Source organism: Hyla sarda, chromosome 6, assembly GCF_029499605.1.
Source record: "Hyla sarda isolate aHylSar1 chromosome 6, aHylSar1.hap1, whole genome shotgun sequence".
Lineage (NCBI taxonomy): Eukaryota > Metazoa > Chordata > Amphibia > Anura > Hylidae > Hyla > Hyla sarda.
Window position 1 is genome coordinate 101,168,327 of NC_079194.1, and position 12,681 is coordinate 101,181,007.

The following is a 12,681-nucleotide window of genomic DNA, read 5'->3' on the forward strand; positions in this document are numbered from 1 at the left end:
TTACATATATACATATATATTTATTGCAAATAACTCTAGCAACAAAGATGCCGAGATTTTCAACACAACTCCACATACATCACTGTGACCATCATCCAGTACCCCTGGAGATATCCCTCTATTTAGCCTGTAAACGGGAAAAAGTTACATTCACCTACCCCATCTATTTCCCATTACAATAACCCCGGCAGCCCACCATTACAGTACAAGCGGAACCACTTTCCCCGCTGATACCGTGTATTTAACTATAACCTCGCCGCAAGTTGTGGCCAGCAAGGATATCAAGACAAATTGAAAGTAAGTGGAAACAGCATATCCAAGGATCCACATACATTGTAAATAACACTGCAAGTACCTTCTATACAACCGGAAACTAAAAAGAAACAATTGTATCCCCCTTCTCTTCATGTCAGCAAAAGAATTACAATACCTTCTGACATGCCGTCCATTCCAATCGCGACCACGATAACCATAGTGTAGAATAGCCCTCTCAAGTCCTATACAGTCTATGCAACTACAGCTAACAGTTGCGCTCTGGCCAGCACGAATACCAGAGCACCTGAAGTGTCAGCAGACATTGTATAAATCTACCACTGCCGCAGAAACACTAAGAAGTCATGTGCAAAAAATGTCATTCATAGCATATTTTTCACTGTACATTAATTGCAAGATTGTAATGAAAATGCACATTCTTCTCACCACTATTTGTTTTATTTGTGAATGCACATGTCCCCTGGGTTGCTTGTGACGTCATCCCCGTTTTGTAGCACTCCTGCGCTTTTTAAATAATTAAAGCCTCCTTATGCAGTTACACTCCAGACCTGACAAAACAAGGGGATCCTTGCAAAACGCGTTGTCTCTGCATGTCTATTATTCAATAAACCTGTTTTGTTTTACCTCCACTGCCCTCCATGCATTTGTGACAAGCAGCCACCTTGCAGCGCCAAACTGCGATCCACACCAGTGAGGGGTGAACACCTCTCTATACCTTTGATTCAGAGGGAGAGGTAATAGAAGGGGCAGGCCTAGAAAATGGGGAGGTTACAAAAATGGAGGAGACAGATCCCCTATGCAGATCCAATCTTCATCTGGACACTCCTCTTCTGCCTCTTTTTTTAGAATCCCGGGGGGGGGGGGGGGGTGAATTACGATCTAAGGGGACGGGCAATGTCCATACAGGGACCATCAGACAAGAGAACATAAATTCTAATCAATTCATTAATCTGACAGATCACATTTTTTCACAGGACAAACTATCTCTTCTCGCAAAGGGCACTTCCTTTGTTCAAACCACTTTGTTTGACCCTTTTATTTGGGCAAAGGATATTAGCCTTTTTTTCGAAAAAGTTAAGATGGAAAAAATTCTTCAAAATACAGAACAGGGAACAAAGCCGTAGATTAGGGCTAGGGGACATTGATCTAACTGAATTAAGGATTTTAGCTGAGTTGTGGGAGTCGGGCCAGAGAGATATGGGAGAAGGCCATTTCACAGCCCTAAAATCTAAGAGCACCACGTTGCCTCCACCAACAGATACGAACTGCATTGATATTTTTGTCAACATGGTATTACGGGATCTAAAAAAGATCCGTCCTAGTAGGAAAATTAAAAAAATTCTGACACCCTCCAGAATATCAAGCTCTGTTGAATCTTTATATTTAAAATGTATATGCAAAAATGCTGATGAAGGGGGCAACCTGGTGATGCTAAATCATGACCAATACCTGAGTATGTGCAATGCCCTTTTAAATGACTCCACCACATATGGTATATTGGAGGGAGACCAAACAGACAATTTTTTGGAAGAATTGGAGTCTATTTTACTCCCATCTTTTTACAGAAAATGAATCTCTAAAGATGCACTCGCCTTTATGCTCCCCAAATATCCAGTGATCCCCATATTCTATGCACTTTCAAAAGTCCACAAGGGGCTACGACCATTGAAAAGAAGACCTATTGTCTCTGGCGTAGGTTCCTTGACACAAAATGTGGGGATCTATCTAGACACTTTCCTCCGCCGGTTTGTTGTAAGTCTCCATTCATATATTAAAAGCAAAAAAAAGAGAGAAGTACACCATGTAGCGCACACCCAATCAATGAACAACAATTCTTAAAAGAAGATGCATAAATCACTTTAGACAACAAGAAACCCCATTAAAAACATTTAAAAGACATAAACATGCCCTCCCACAACAGGGGGGATCCCGTAGGACCCCTCCCAGGACACCTGTATAAATATATAAGTTCTAACACCTCCTCTAAATATACATCCAAATAACAAGACAGTTCAATATCTATACAATCTGCATATGTTACCACAGACTCCCTGCCAAATACAATATACAATATACAACCTGATTAAAGGGAAATCCCCAAGTATAGCAGACAGGAGGCTGGGAAATGCAAGAATCAAGAAGCAAGTGTAATGAATGATCCCTATACAGGCGGCCCCCTGAACCCCACGTGTTCCGTCACCTACTGGTGACTTCCCCAGGGGTGTTATGGAAAAAGAATCACCACATTCATTATATATCCAGTTAGCCTAATTAGTTGATGGACGGTACCTGTTGATTCTCACACCACATGCACACACCACTCCATAATGGCAACGATCACTCGCTTGTGTTTCCGGGTTATCTGCATCCCTTCCTGTCTCTTGTGTTTCCGGGTTATCTGCATCACTTCTTGCCTCTAAGTGCTCTTAACATGCGCAATATGGGCACATACTGATTGTCCAACATTGTATGAAATCCTATGTCCTAGTTGATACTTAGCAACCATACTAAATATATCAAAGTAGTATGCATACAAATACATAGTAAAGGAGAGCACACTTAATTCCTATATGTCGTAACCCCTAGCAACATGTAGTTATATATCACAAAATGTTTGTATAAAAAGTATTTTTAACCCATCAAATCCTAGGTGTCGTAACCCCTAGCATCCATACCTGACATATCAAAGCAATATGCATACAAATACATAGTAAAGGAGAGCACACTTAATTCCTCTATGCCATAACCCTTAGCAACGTGTAGTTATACATCACACACTGTTTCTATAGTAAGTATTTTAACCCATCAAATCCTAGATGTTGTAACCCTTAGCAACCATACTAGATATATCAAAGTAGTATGCATACAAATACGTAGTAAAGGAGAGCACATTTAATTCCTATATGCCGTAACCCCTGGCAACGTGTAATTATACTTCACAAGCTGTTTCTATAACAAGTATTTTTAACCCATCAAATCCTAGGTATCAAATTCCTTGGTAACCATACTAAATATATCTAGTCCACTAATAGACATATGGAAAATAGTACCTCTGAGTCATGAATACCACAACCCCATAACAACATCGAGTTATTCCTGTAGTATGGTTTCTAATATTAAATGTACCCCAATAATATACACATAGGTAAATACCCTTTTTTTTTACTAAGTATTCACCATATGTGTAAATACCCATGATATATCTATCACATAATGACCACCCATCATATTGCTCTACACACCACATTCATACTTCTTTCATACAATGGATCCCAGGTACCGTCCACCAAGAAACAATCTTTGTCCATATGATACTTTTATTACAATTCTATTATATTAGATTTTTGAAAGGTCTATAACTGTATAAAAGATGTTATTTGTCTAGGTTGAATGAAACAAATCCTGTACCCTGTGGCATACACATTGTACAGGGGCAAGGGAAGTGCATGGGCAGTACAATAGAGCATAAAGATAGCTATTTGCTATCAAGCTGGAGGGAATTGTGATTCAGAGACCATCAATCGGTGTGGAGGCACTTTATAGTAGCATTCCACATGAATTTGGTCTAAGAGGTGTGGATTATTTTCTTAAAAGTAGAGGAAATCAGTTTAAAACACAAAGTGAATGTGTTATGTCTACTCTCCAGTTCATTTTATCCCAGAATAATTTTTTAGTCAACGGTAAGTTCTTCCACCAACTAAGGGGTACTGCCATGGGGAGCCCTTGCACCCCCACTTACGCCAACATACTCTGGGTTGGTGGGAGGACACCATTGTTTTTAGGGATGATGAACCGTTGTGGTGCCCCCAGATAATTTTCTGGGGGCGCTACATTGACGATATTTAGATTTTGTGGTCTGGGACAGACATCTCTTTTAAAAAAATTGTTGAGGAATTAAAGGGTTATTCCAGGCCAAAACTTTTTTTTTATATATCAACTGGCTCCGGAAAGTTAAACAGATTTGTAAATTACTTATATTAAAAATTTTTTAATCCTTCCAATAGTTATTAGCTTCTGAAGTTGAGTTTTTGTTTTCTGTCTAACTGCTCTCTGATGACTCACGTGACATCATCATTGAGCAGTTAGACAGAAAACTTCAGAAGCTAATAACTATTGGAAGGATTAAGATTTTTTAATAGAAGTAATTTTCAAATCTGTCTAACTTTCCGGAGCCAGTTGATATATATAAAAAAAGGTTTTGCCTGGAATACCCCTTTAACCCCTTAACGACGCAGGACGTATATTTACGTCCTGCGCCGGCTCCCGCGATATGAAGCGGGATCGCGCCGCGATCCCGCATCATATCGCGTCGGTCCCGGAGCTAATCAACGGCCGGGACCCGCGGCTAATACCACACATCGCCGATCGCGGCGATGTGCGGTATTAACCCTTTAGAAGCGGCGGTCAAAGCTGACCGCCGATTCTAAAGTGAAAGTGAAAGTGACCCGGCTGCTCAGTCGGGCTGTTCGGGACCGCCGCGGTGAAATCGCGGCGTCCCGAACAGCTGATCGGACACCGGGAGGGCTCTTACCTGCCTCCCCGGTGTCCGATCGACGAATGACTGCTCCGTGCCTGAGATCCAGGCAGGAGCAGTCAAGCGCCGATAATGCTGATCACAGGCGTGTTAATGCACGCCAGTGATCAGCATTAGAGATCAGTGTGTGCAGTGTTATAGGTCCCTATGGGACCTATAACACTGCAAAAAAAATGTAAAAAAAAAGTGTTAATAAAGGTCATTTAACCCCTTCCCTAATAAAAGTTTGAATCACCCCCCTTTTCCCATAAAAAAAATAAAACAGTGTAAAAAAAATAAAAAATAAACATATGTGGTATCGCCGCGTGCGTAAATGTCCGAACTATAAAAATATATCATTAATTAAGCCGTACGGACAATGGCGTACGCGCAAAAAAATTCCAAAGTCCAAAAAAGCGTATTTTGGTCACTTTTTATATCATTAAAAAATGAATAAAAAGTGATCAAAAAGTCCGATCAAAACAAAAATCATACCGATAAAAACTTCAAATCACGTCGCAAAAAATGAGTCCTCATACCGCCCCATACGTGGAAAAATAAAAAAGTTATAGGGGTCAGAAGATGACATTTTTAAACGTATAAATTTTCCTGCATGTAGTTATGATTTTTTCCAGAAGTGCGACAAAATCAAACCTATATAAATAGGGTATCATTTTAACCGTATGGACCTACAGAATAATGATAAGGTGTAATTTTTACCGAAATATGCACTGCGTAGAAACGAAAGCCCCCAAAAGTTACAAAATGGCGTTTTTTTTTCGATTTTGTCGCACAATGATTTTTTTTTTCCGTTTCGCCGTGCATTTTTGGGTAAAATGACTAATGTCACTGCAAAGTAGAATTGGCGACGCAAAAAATAAGCCATAATATGGATTTTTAGGTGGAAAATTGAAAGGGTTATGATTTTTAAAAGGTAAGGAGGAAAAAACGAAAGTGCAAAAACGGAAAAACCCTGAGTCCTTAAGGGGTTAAATACCAATCCAATAGGGCTTCAGTTCACATATGAGTTATGTTACACTGAATGGCATTTTTTGGATGTGGTAATAGTAAAAAAAAATCTGATGGTTCTCTTTGCAGAAAAACTTTTCCAAAATCCACAGCCTCAAATACCTTGTTAAGATGAGACAACTACCACCCCCCAAAGCAAAAAAAAATCGGCAATATTTGAGGCTCCGTCAAAACTGTTTCTCTTTTGGGGTTTTTCATAAACAAGCATTTGAACTTAAGGACAGATTCATAGAAAGGGGCTACCCCACCCATTGTCAGGCATACAAGAATGCAGTTGAACGAGATAGACTATCACTTCTCTCTCCCAATAAAAAATCTGAAGAGGAAAACCTTATTCACCTGAGGTACCTATGATGACCAAAATAATATAGTTATGCCCATCTTGAGATGCTACTGGAATATCTTATTGGCAGATCCGGACATAGAAGAAGTTGTAACCCCAAGACCATCAATAACATATAGAAGGGGTAGATCATTGGACAACAGGATCATTCACAGCCACTATGTCTCAGATACACCGGGTGACACTTGGTTGGATCATAGACCAATGGGTACCTTTAGATGAAGTGGCTGTATAGCATGTCCATATATTAAACCAGGTAAAACTTTTACTAATGCACGGACTGGTTGTGTCTACGATACCCATGATTTTGCCAATTGCAGAAGTCAGGGCGTCATCTACCTTATCATGTGTACTTGCCCGAAAAACTATGTGGGAAAAACAAAATGTGAACTGCGTCACAGGGTGGGTGAACACCTGGGCGACATCAGTGTAACACTGTGGTTTTCCGTCATGTCTTGGTTAGATACAATGGGGATACAAAGTCCCTGAGCTTTAACGTAGTTGTCAGAAAGAATGTGAGAAGGGGAGATTGGGATAGAGCTACATTAAAGAGAAAAACACAATGGGTTTTCAGATTAGCTTGTATGACACCGGACAGACTTAATGATCAGTTATCCTTTCAATGTTTTATTGAGTAAAATTTCAATGAGATTTTTCCATAAATCTCTAAACATTTCTTTAAAAAAAAAATTATAATTATTTTTTTTTACCACATGTGTTGATTGTCCACTGGGTTCTATTTGGTAATGGCCATGTCTGGGTTCTACTGTCCCGGACCTTTGTATGATTATAATTTGTTTGTTAAATCCTGTACTTGGTTCAAGAACTAAAAATGTCTGGACCTAAAGTCTTTTTTGAAAAAAATGTACATAATTTTGTATGTAAGCAGCTGTTCGATGCATATGTCGTTTAGCAACCATGAGAATGAATGACTGGTCAATATCTAACTATCAGAGTCCCCTGATGTTTTGTAATTATATACCACAATATAGTTGGGCCTTCCAGATATTCTCACCCAGTTTTTGTAAAACATCATTCATTTAACATTCCTCCTGTGACTTTCAAGACTTTGGAACGCATAGTAGGCTTCTGGGTGCGATAGTGAGGCTTGCACATGCACAATGTAGGAGAGCTTCTCGATGTGGCCTATTGCGCATGCAACATTTTCCAGCGATGGTAAACTTTGTGTTCCATGACAGTGAGACGCATTGATGCGCTCCTAGCAGTGGAACGCATTGACGATATATACACATGTGTGCTTTGTCACTTCCAGGATTGCGATTCTTGGATGGAAGTAAACGCCATAACCATGCGGCTAAACGGAACACATACTTTTTAAGTGTACACCAGATGGGTGATTTTGTTTGGTATACTGGATATAAATACTGGCCACAGTCATTCCTTCTTTGACATGCATCTAATACACATGTACTCCTGCATGTGGAAGTTGTGGAACAGCGAGATGTATTATGTAATGCCTGGTGTACACCCCCATATGCAGGCTTGTTTCTATGGGCGATGGCTTCACAAAACCTCCTGAGGAACGCCGGTAACCATCTAAATCGGAGGGAAACACTATTGCTATCTGGTATATGCATACAATATTAGTCATAAAGTATGATGATGAATCATCATAGGGGTTCATAGTTTATATATATATATATATATATATAAAAAAATCCCAAAATAAGCAGCACATCGAGGTAATTGAAAAGATGTAGGTAGGGTGCACGCATGCTGGAGCCACGGTCCACTGGTTCCTTAATGATAATCGTAGTAATATGCAGCACACCAAAATCAAGTGCAAAGTGCTTTTTATTCCATGAGGTACAAAAGCGACGTTTCGCCGGCCTCACGCCAGCATTCTCAAGTGACAATGAGTGATACAAACGGGCTTATATACACACCGCCCTTCATCAATTAGTGACATCATAAGTGTATTAACATAAATAAACAAACATCGAGAAAGACATGATCATACTTTGAATCACAAACATCGCAACAGAGTATGACATATATTCACTATTACAATCCCTCCCTGGGTGTATAACATATAGTGTACTGCTTACTGTAAAATATACGTATAGATTGCCTCCCGGGTACAGCCACGGTGTCCATAGCCTCACGCTGTGAATCTCGTGGAACGCCAGAGTCAGCGCCATTCGCGCTGTCAGCGGAGAACAACATCCGGTACGTCACTTCCGATGTGTAGAAGATCGCGATGTACGCGACGCTAGGCTTGGTGTTGCTTAGTAACAAGGTTTGTTGATCCCAGAATCCATGGAAATCAATGATAACGGTCAAAAAAGTAGCATATGTATAACGCAAACTGGGGCATAAAGTATATATAGAGAAAGATAGTTGTATAGACATAAATGGGGAATGTATCTGGAGTCACACACAGTTACATACAATGGGGATGTGAGCGCAGCATTCCTCCTGCTATTGAGGGTAAGGGTGAGGATTGTGGGACTAAGGCAGAACCGCACAGAACTGTTGCAGGATCTGTCCTGTAGTGCACAAATTCACCCCCCCTATTGTTGCTGGTGGAAGCGCTCAAATTTCCCCCACACATAGATCCATGCACACTGACCCACAGTCTCATTACCCCATGTGATGTCTGAATAATGTCCAAGACTAAGCAGAATGTTTCTTATGGTGACGGAGGATGTATTGACGTCGTGTTCTGGCTCGGCACCGTGGCTGTCACCCAGACAGAGAGCAACCTAAATAAAAAGAGAATACATAATTAAGAATAAAATATAAAAACCAATACAGAAATAAATAGAAATTGTATCACAAATCACCCCACAAAGGGAGGTACGTTATACCCCAGCCGGGGCTAGACCATCAAATTACTTCATCATTTTAGGAGAAACAATGAATTCAATATTTAACCCATTGGGTTTGAGACAGTTCTGGGATCAACAAACCTTGTTACTAAGCAACACCAAGCCTAGCGTCGCGTACATCGCGATCTTCTACACATCGGAAGTGACGTACCGGATGTTGTTCTCCGCTGACAGCGCGAATGGCGCTGACTCTGGCGTTCCACGAGATTCACAGCGTGAGGCTATGGACACCGTGGCTGTACCCGGGAGGCAATCTATACGTATATTTTACAGTAAGCAGTACACTATATGTTATACACCCAGGGAGGGATTGTAATAGTGAATATATGTCATACTCTGTTGCGATGTTTGTGATTCAAAGTATGATCATGTCTTTCTCGATGTTTGTTTATTTATGTTAATACACTTATGATGTCACTAATTGATGAAGGGCGGTGTGTATATAAGCCCGTTTGTATCACTCATTGTCACTTGAGAATGCTGGCGTGAGGCCGGCGAAACGTCGCTTTTGTACCTCATGGAATAAAAAGCACTTTGCACTTGATTTTGGTGTGCTGCATATTACTACGATTATATATATATATATATATATATATATATACCTTATTAGGGCTATATGAGTTCAGGCAGTGGACAGCTGTCCTTTTGAAGTGGGGGCGCCTCCTCCACTGTTAGGTAGGGGCAGGCTTTCCCTATAGGAGATAGTGTTAGGGATAGAATATAATTATGTGATACTATTTATTCATTCCTACTATTCATCCCCACTACAGCTCCTTGCATCAACAAAGAGGAAGATATTTACTCCTCACTCCTGTATTAATGTGAGTTTATATTTACATAACATCTTTATTATACTCACCCGTCCATCTGTAGGACTCAATATATGGATTTATGTTATCTTACCCTTATGGGATACATCATACATATTTTGATATGCCCTACTATGTAGGGTAGGTCCTCGTGTCTTAAGATGGATAGATAGATAGATATCAGAGATGGGCAGCACAAGCGGAGTTAAGGTGGTGGAAGCTGGATCACTCAGTCACAAGTTCAATAAATCCACTGTAGAAATGCAGCCGCACACAAGGGGTCTGTGAATAATATGTGGCTTTATTCACCAAAACATCAAGGATAGCGACGTTTCAGCTGCCTCACACGACATTTGTCAAGCAGTTAAATTTTACTAGCCACACCCAGGCCTAAATACTGATCACTTAGATACAAATTGCCTGACAAAGGGAAGTAGGCGAAAAGATCTCAAAACATCAAGACATCATGCCATCATCCAAAGAAATTCAGGGACAGATGAAAAACAAAGTAATGGACCTGTCCACTGAAGTCATTACTTTTTCCTGATGGGGTCCCATAGGCTCCACAGGGTAGGTTCATAAATGCTAAAGATAGAAAGATAAATAGATAGATAGATTGGTAAAACAACACCTGGTGGAATTCTCTTAGGTCTACAAGGTGGTGTAGGCCCCATTAACGTACCCCTTGTACTCTCGCTCTAATCCAGCCATAGCCTGTGTCCCCGTCGTCTCTGTAGTTTAATACTGGTTTCCTTCAAGTGGATCTTATGGTGCTCTCGACTGACATTTCTGGAGGAAGTCAAATTAAGTATGGACTCCACACTGTAATAGATTCCCTTTAATTCCACTGATACCTTATAACTTATTCCCTCCCCGATCCTAGTATATATATATATATATATATATATATATATATATATATATATATATATATAAATATATATATATATATATGATACAATATATGCAATATATTACATGCACGATCACTGTACATCTCGGCTATACACGCACTTTGGAATGAGTGCAATTTTTTTCTCAAACGTTTCAAGCTGTTTGTCTTGGCGTAGGAGAAATAATTGCACTTAAATCGCTAGACTCAGGAGTAAAATGCACCTTAATGTCATTCTTCTTTAGGTCTCTGTGCATCTCCCCGGCTGGCTTATGTATGTTAGACTATTATGTAAATCAACCTCATCTGGGATCAGTGTAAAAGACATTAAGGTTGGCCCAATGCCCAATCCAGCAATATGGTTAAAATCAATGTGTCTCCTGACATTTGCTTTCTAGAACTCTGCTGTGGCTAGTAGTATTTCCTTATTCATTTGTAAGGCATAACTATGTTGGAAGAAACCCAAAAAAATGCTAATTTTACTCACCACAATGGTGCACAAAAGTACCTGCCATCCAAAAATAGGTCAGGAACAAAATGACTGGTATTAATGCATTGATATTTACTTCATGTGGATGTATTTAAGGGAAAATGGCTGAAAAACCCAATATAATTACCTAGATTATCGCTCCTCAATAGTTAGAGGTCTGAAATAAAAATCAAAGAAACTTAGGAATTGAGGAAATATAATTAGTATTACTTATTATACAGCAATCGGGGCTTTTATGATAACAACATGATGGAAACGTTAAGTGGTTCAGTAACTAAAGAAAACTAAATTCTTTTCAGTTCATGAAATTTTATACCAATCTGGTGGCTATATAGAATATTAATTTGCAAAAAGTAAAAAAAATTCCTCTCCTATGTCTTACAATTACTAAAATTATAAGCAAGGTTCATACAGTATGATTGTTTTATTTGGGATGCTTAAAACTAATGTGTAGCTTAAAATACTTACGGGCGTCGGCAGTGTTAAGTAGGTTGTGGACGGGAACGTGCGGTCAAACAGAACAGGCGGTCAAACAGAGTTCCGCAAATCTGGTACATTTCCACACCTCAGGGCAGAACTGTCTGCTCTGTTAATGTCCCTTCAAAAAGACTGGGGGTGGAGCATGTGAGCGGACGCACGTGTGAGGCGCCGCTCTTAACCACCCGGTACAGCCAGCTAGGGTGATGATCCCTGTCCGTACCTGAGTCGGGACTGCTGATGCCGTCTGTGCGAGGAGGAGGCCGCATGGAGAGAGGCTGTGAGACTGAGGAGGGACTGCTGCGGTTGAGAGCCCCTGGGAGTGGAGGGAGCAGGCCGGTGTGATCCATGGTGGAGCGGAGGCTGTGTGGACACGTGACCAGAACAGAGGAGGAGGAGAGCGGATGGTCGGCTGTGGGGAAGAGGAGAACTGATGGCGAGGAGGAGCAAGCCGGGGGAACTGGGATCCACGTGGGATGCCGCAACTCTGAACCTTTTCGGAGCAGACACGAGTGGTGAGAGGAGCCAAGCTCCAGCCTATCTATAGTATAATAATATACCCCTAGCTGCAGCAAAGAGAAAATGTACAGATAGAAGTCGGGGTTAAATGATTAACTTTGTGAGGGGACTTTATCCTTTGACCTGGTAGTTAGAGGGCGGCTGGCAATACTATTTATTTATTAGAACCCTCCCTTGGCTATGAATAATTAAATCTAGGATTACATCTGATGTCCCTGTCTGCACCCAAAAGGCTTTCTTGCCAGACTCTGGAGAAAGAGACTGTATCAACTGGTTGTTAACCCTTAGAAGACTAGATAAAACAGGATTAAATATATAGTTGAGTGTATCACTTGAAGAAATCTCCTCCTCTTTTATATTAACACATTTTGTGTACCAATATCATTTATAATATTTTTTTGTGGTCTAACAATCAATAACAGACTCTGGGCTATAAATTGCACAACTACGGAAAGACTATCTATTTGCCTGGACGGTGTGTGCT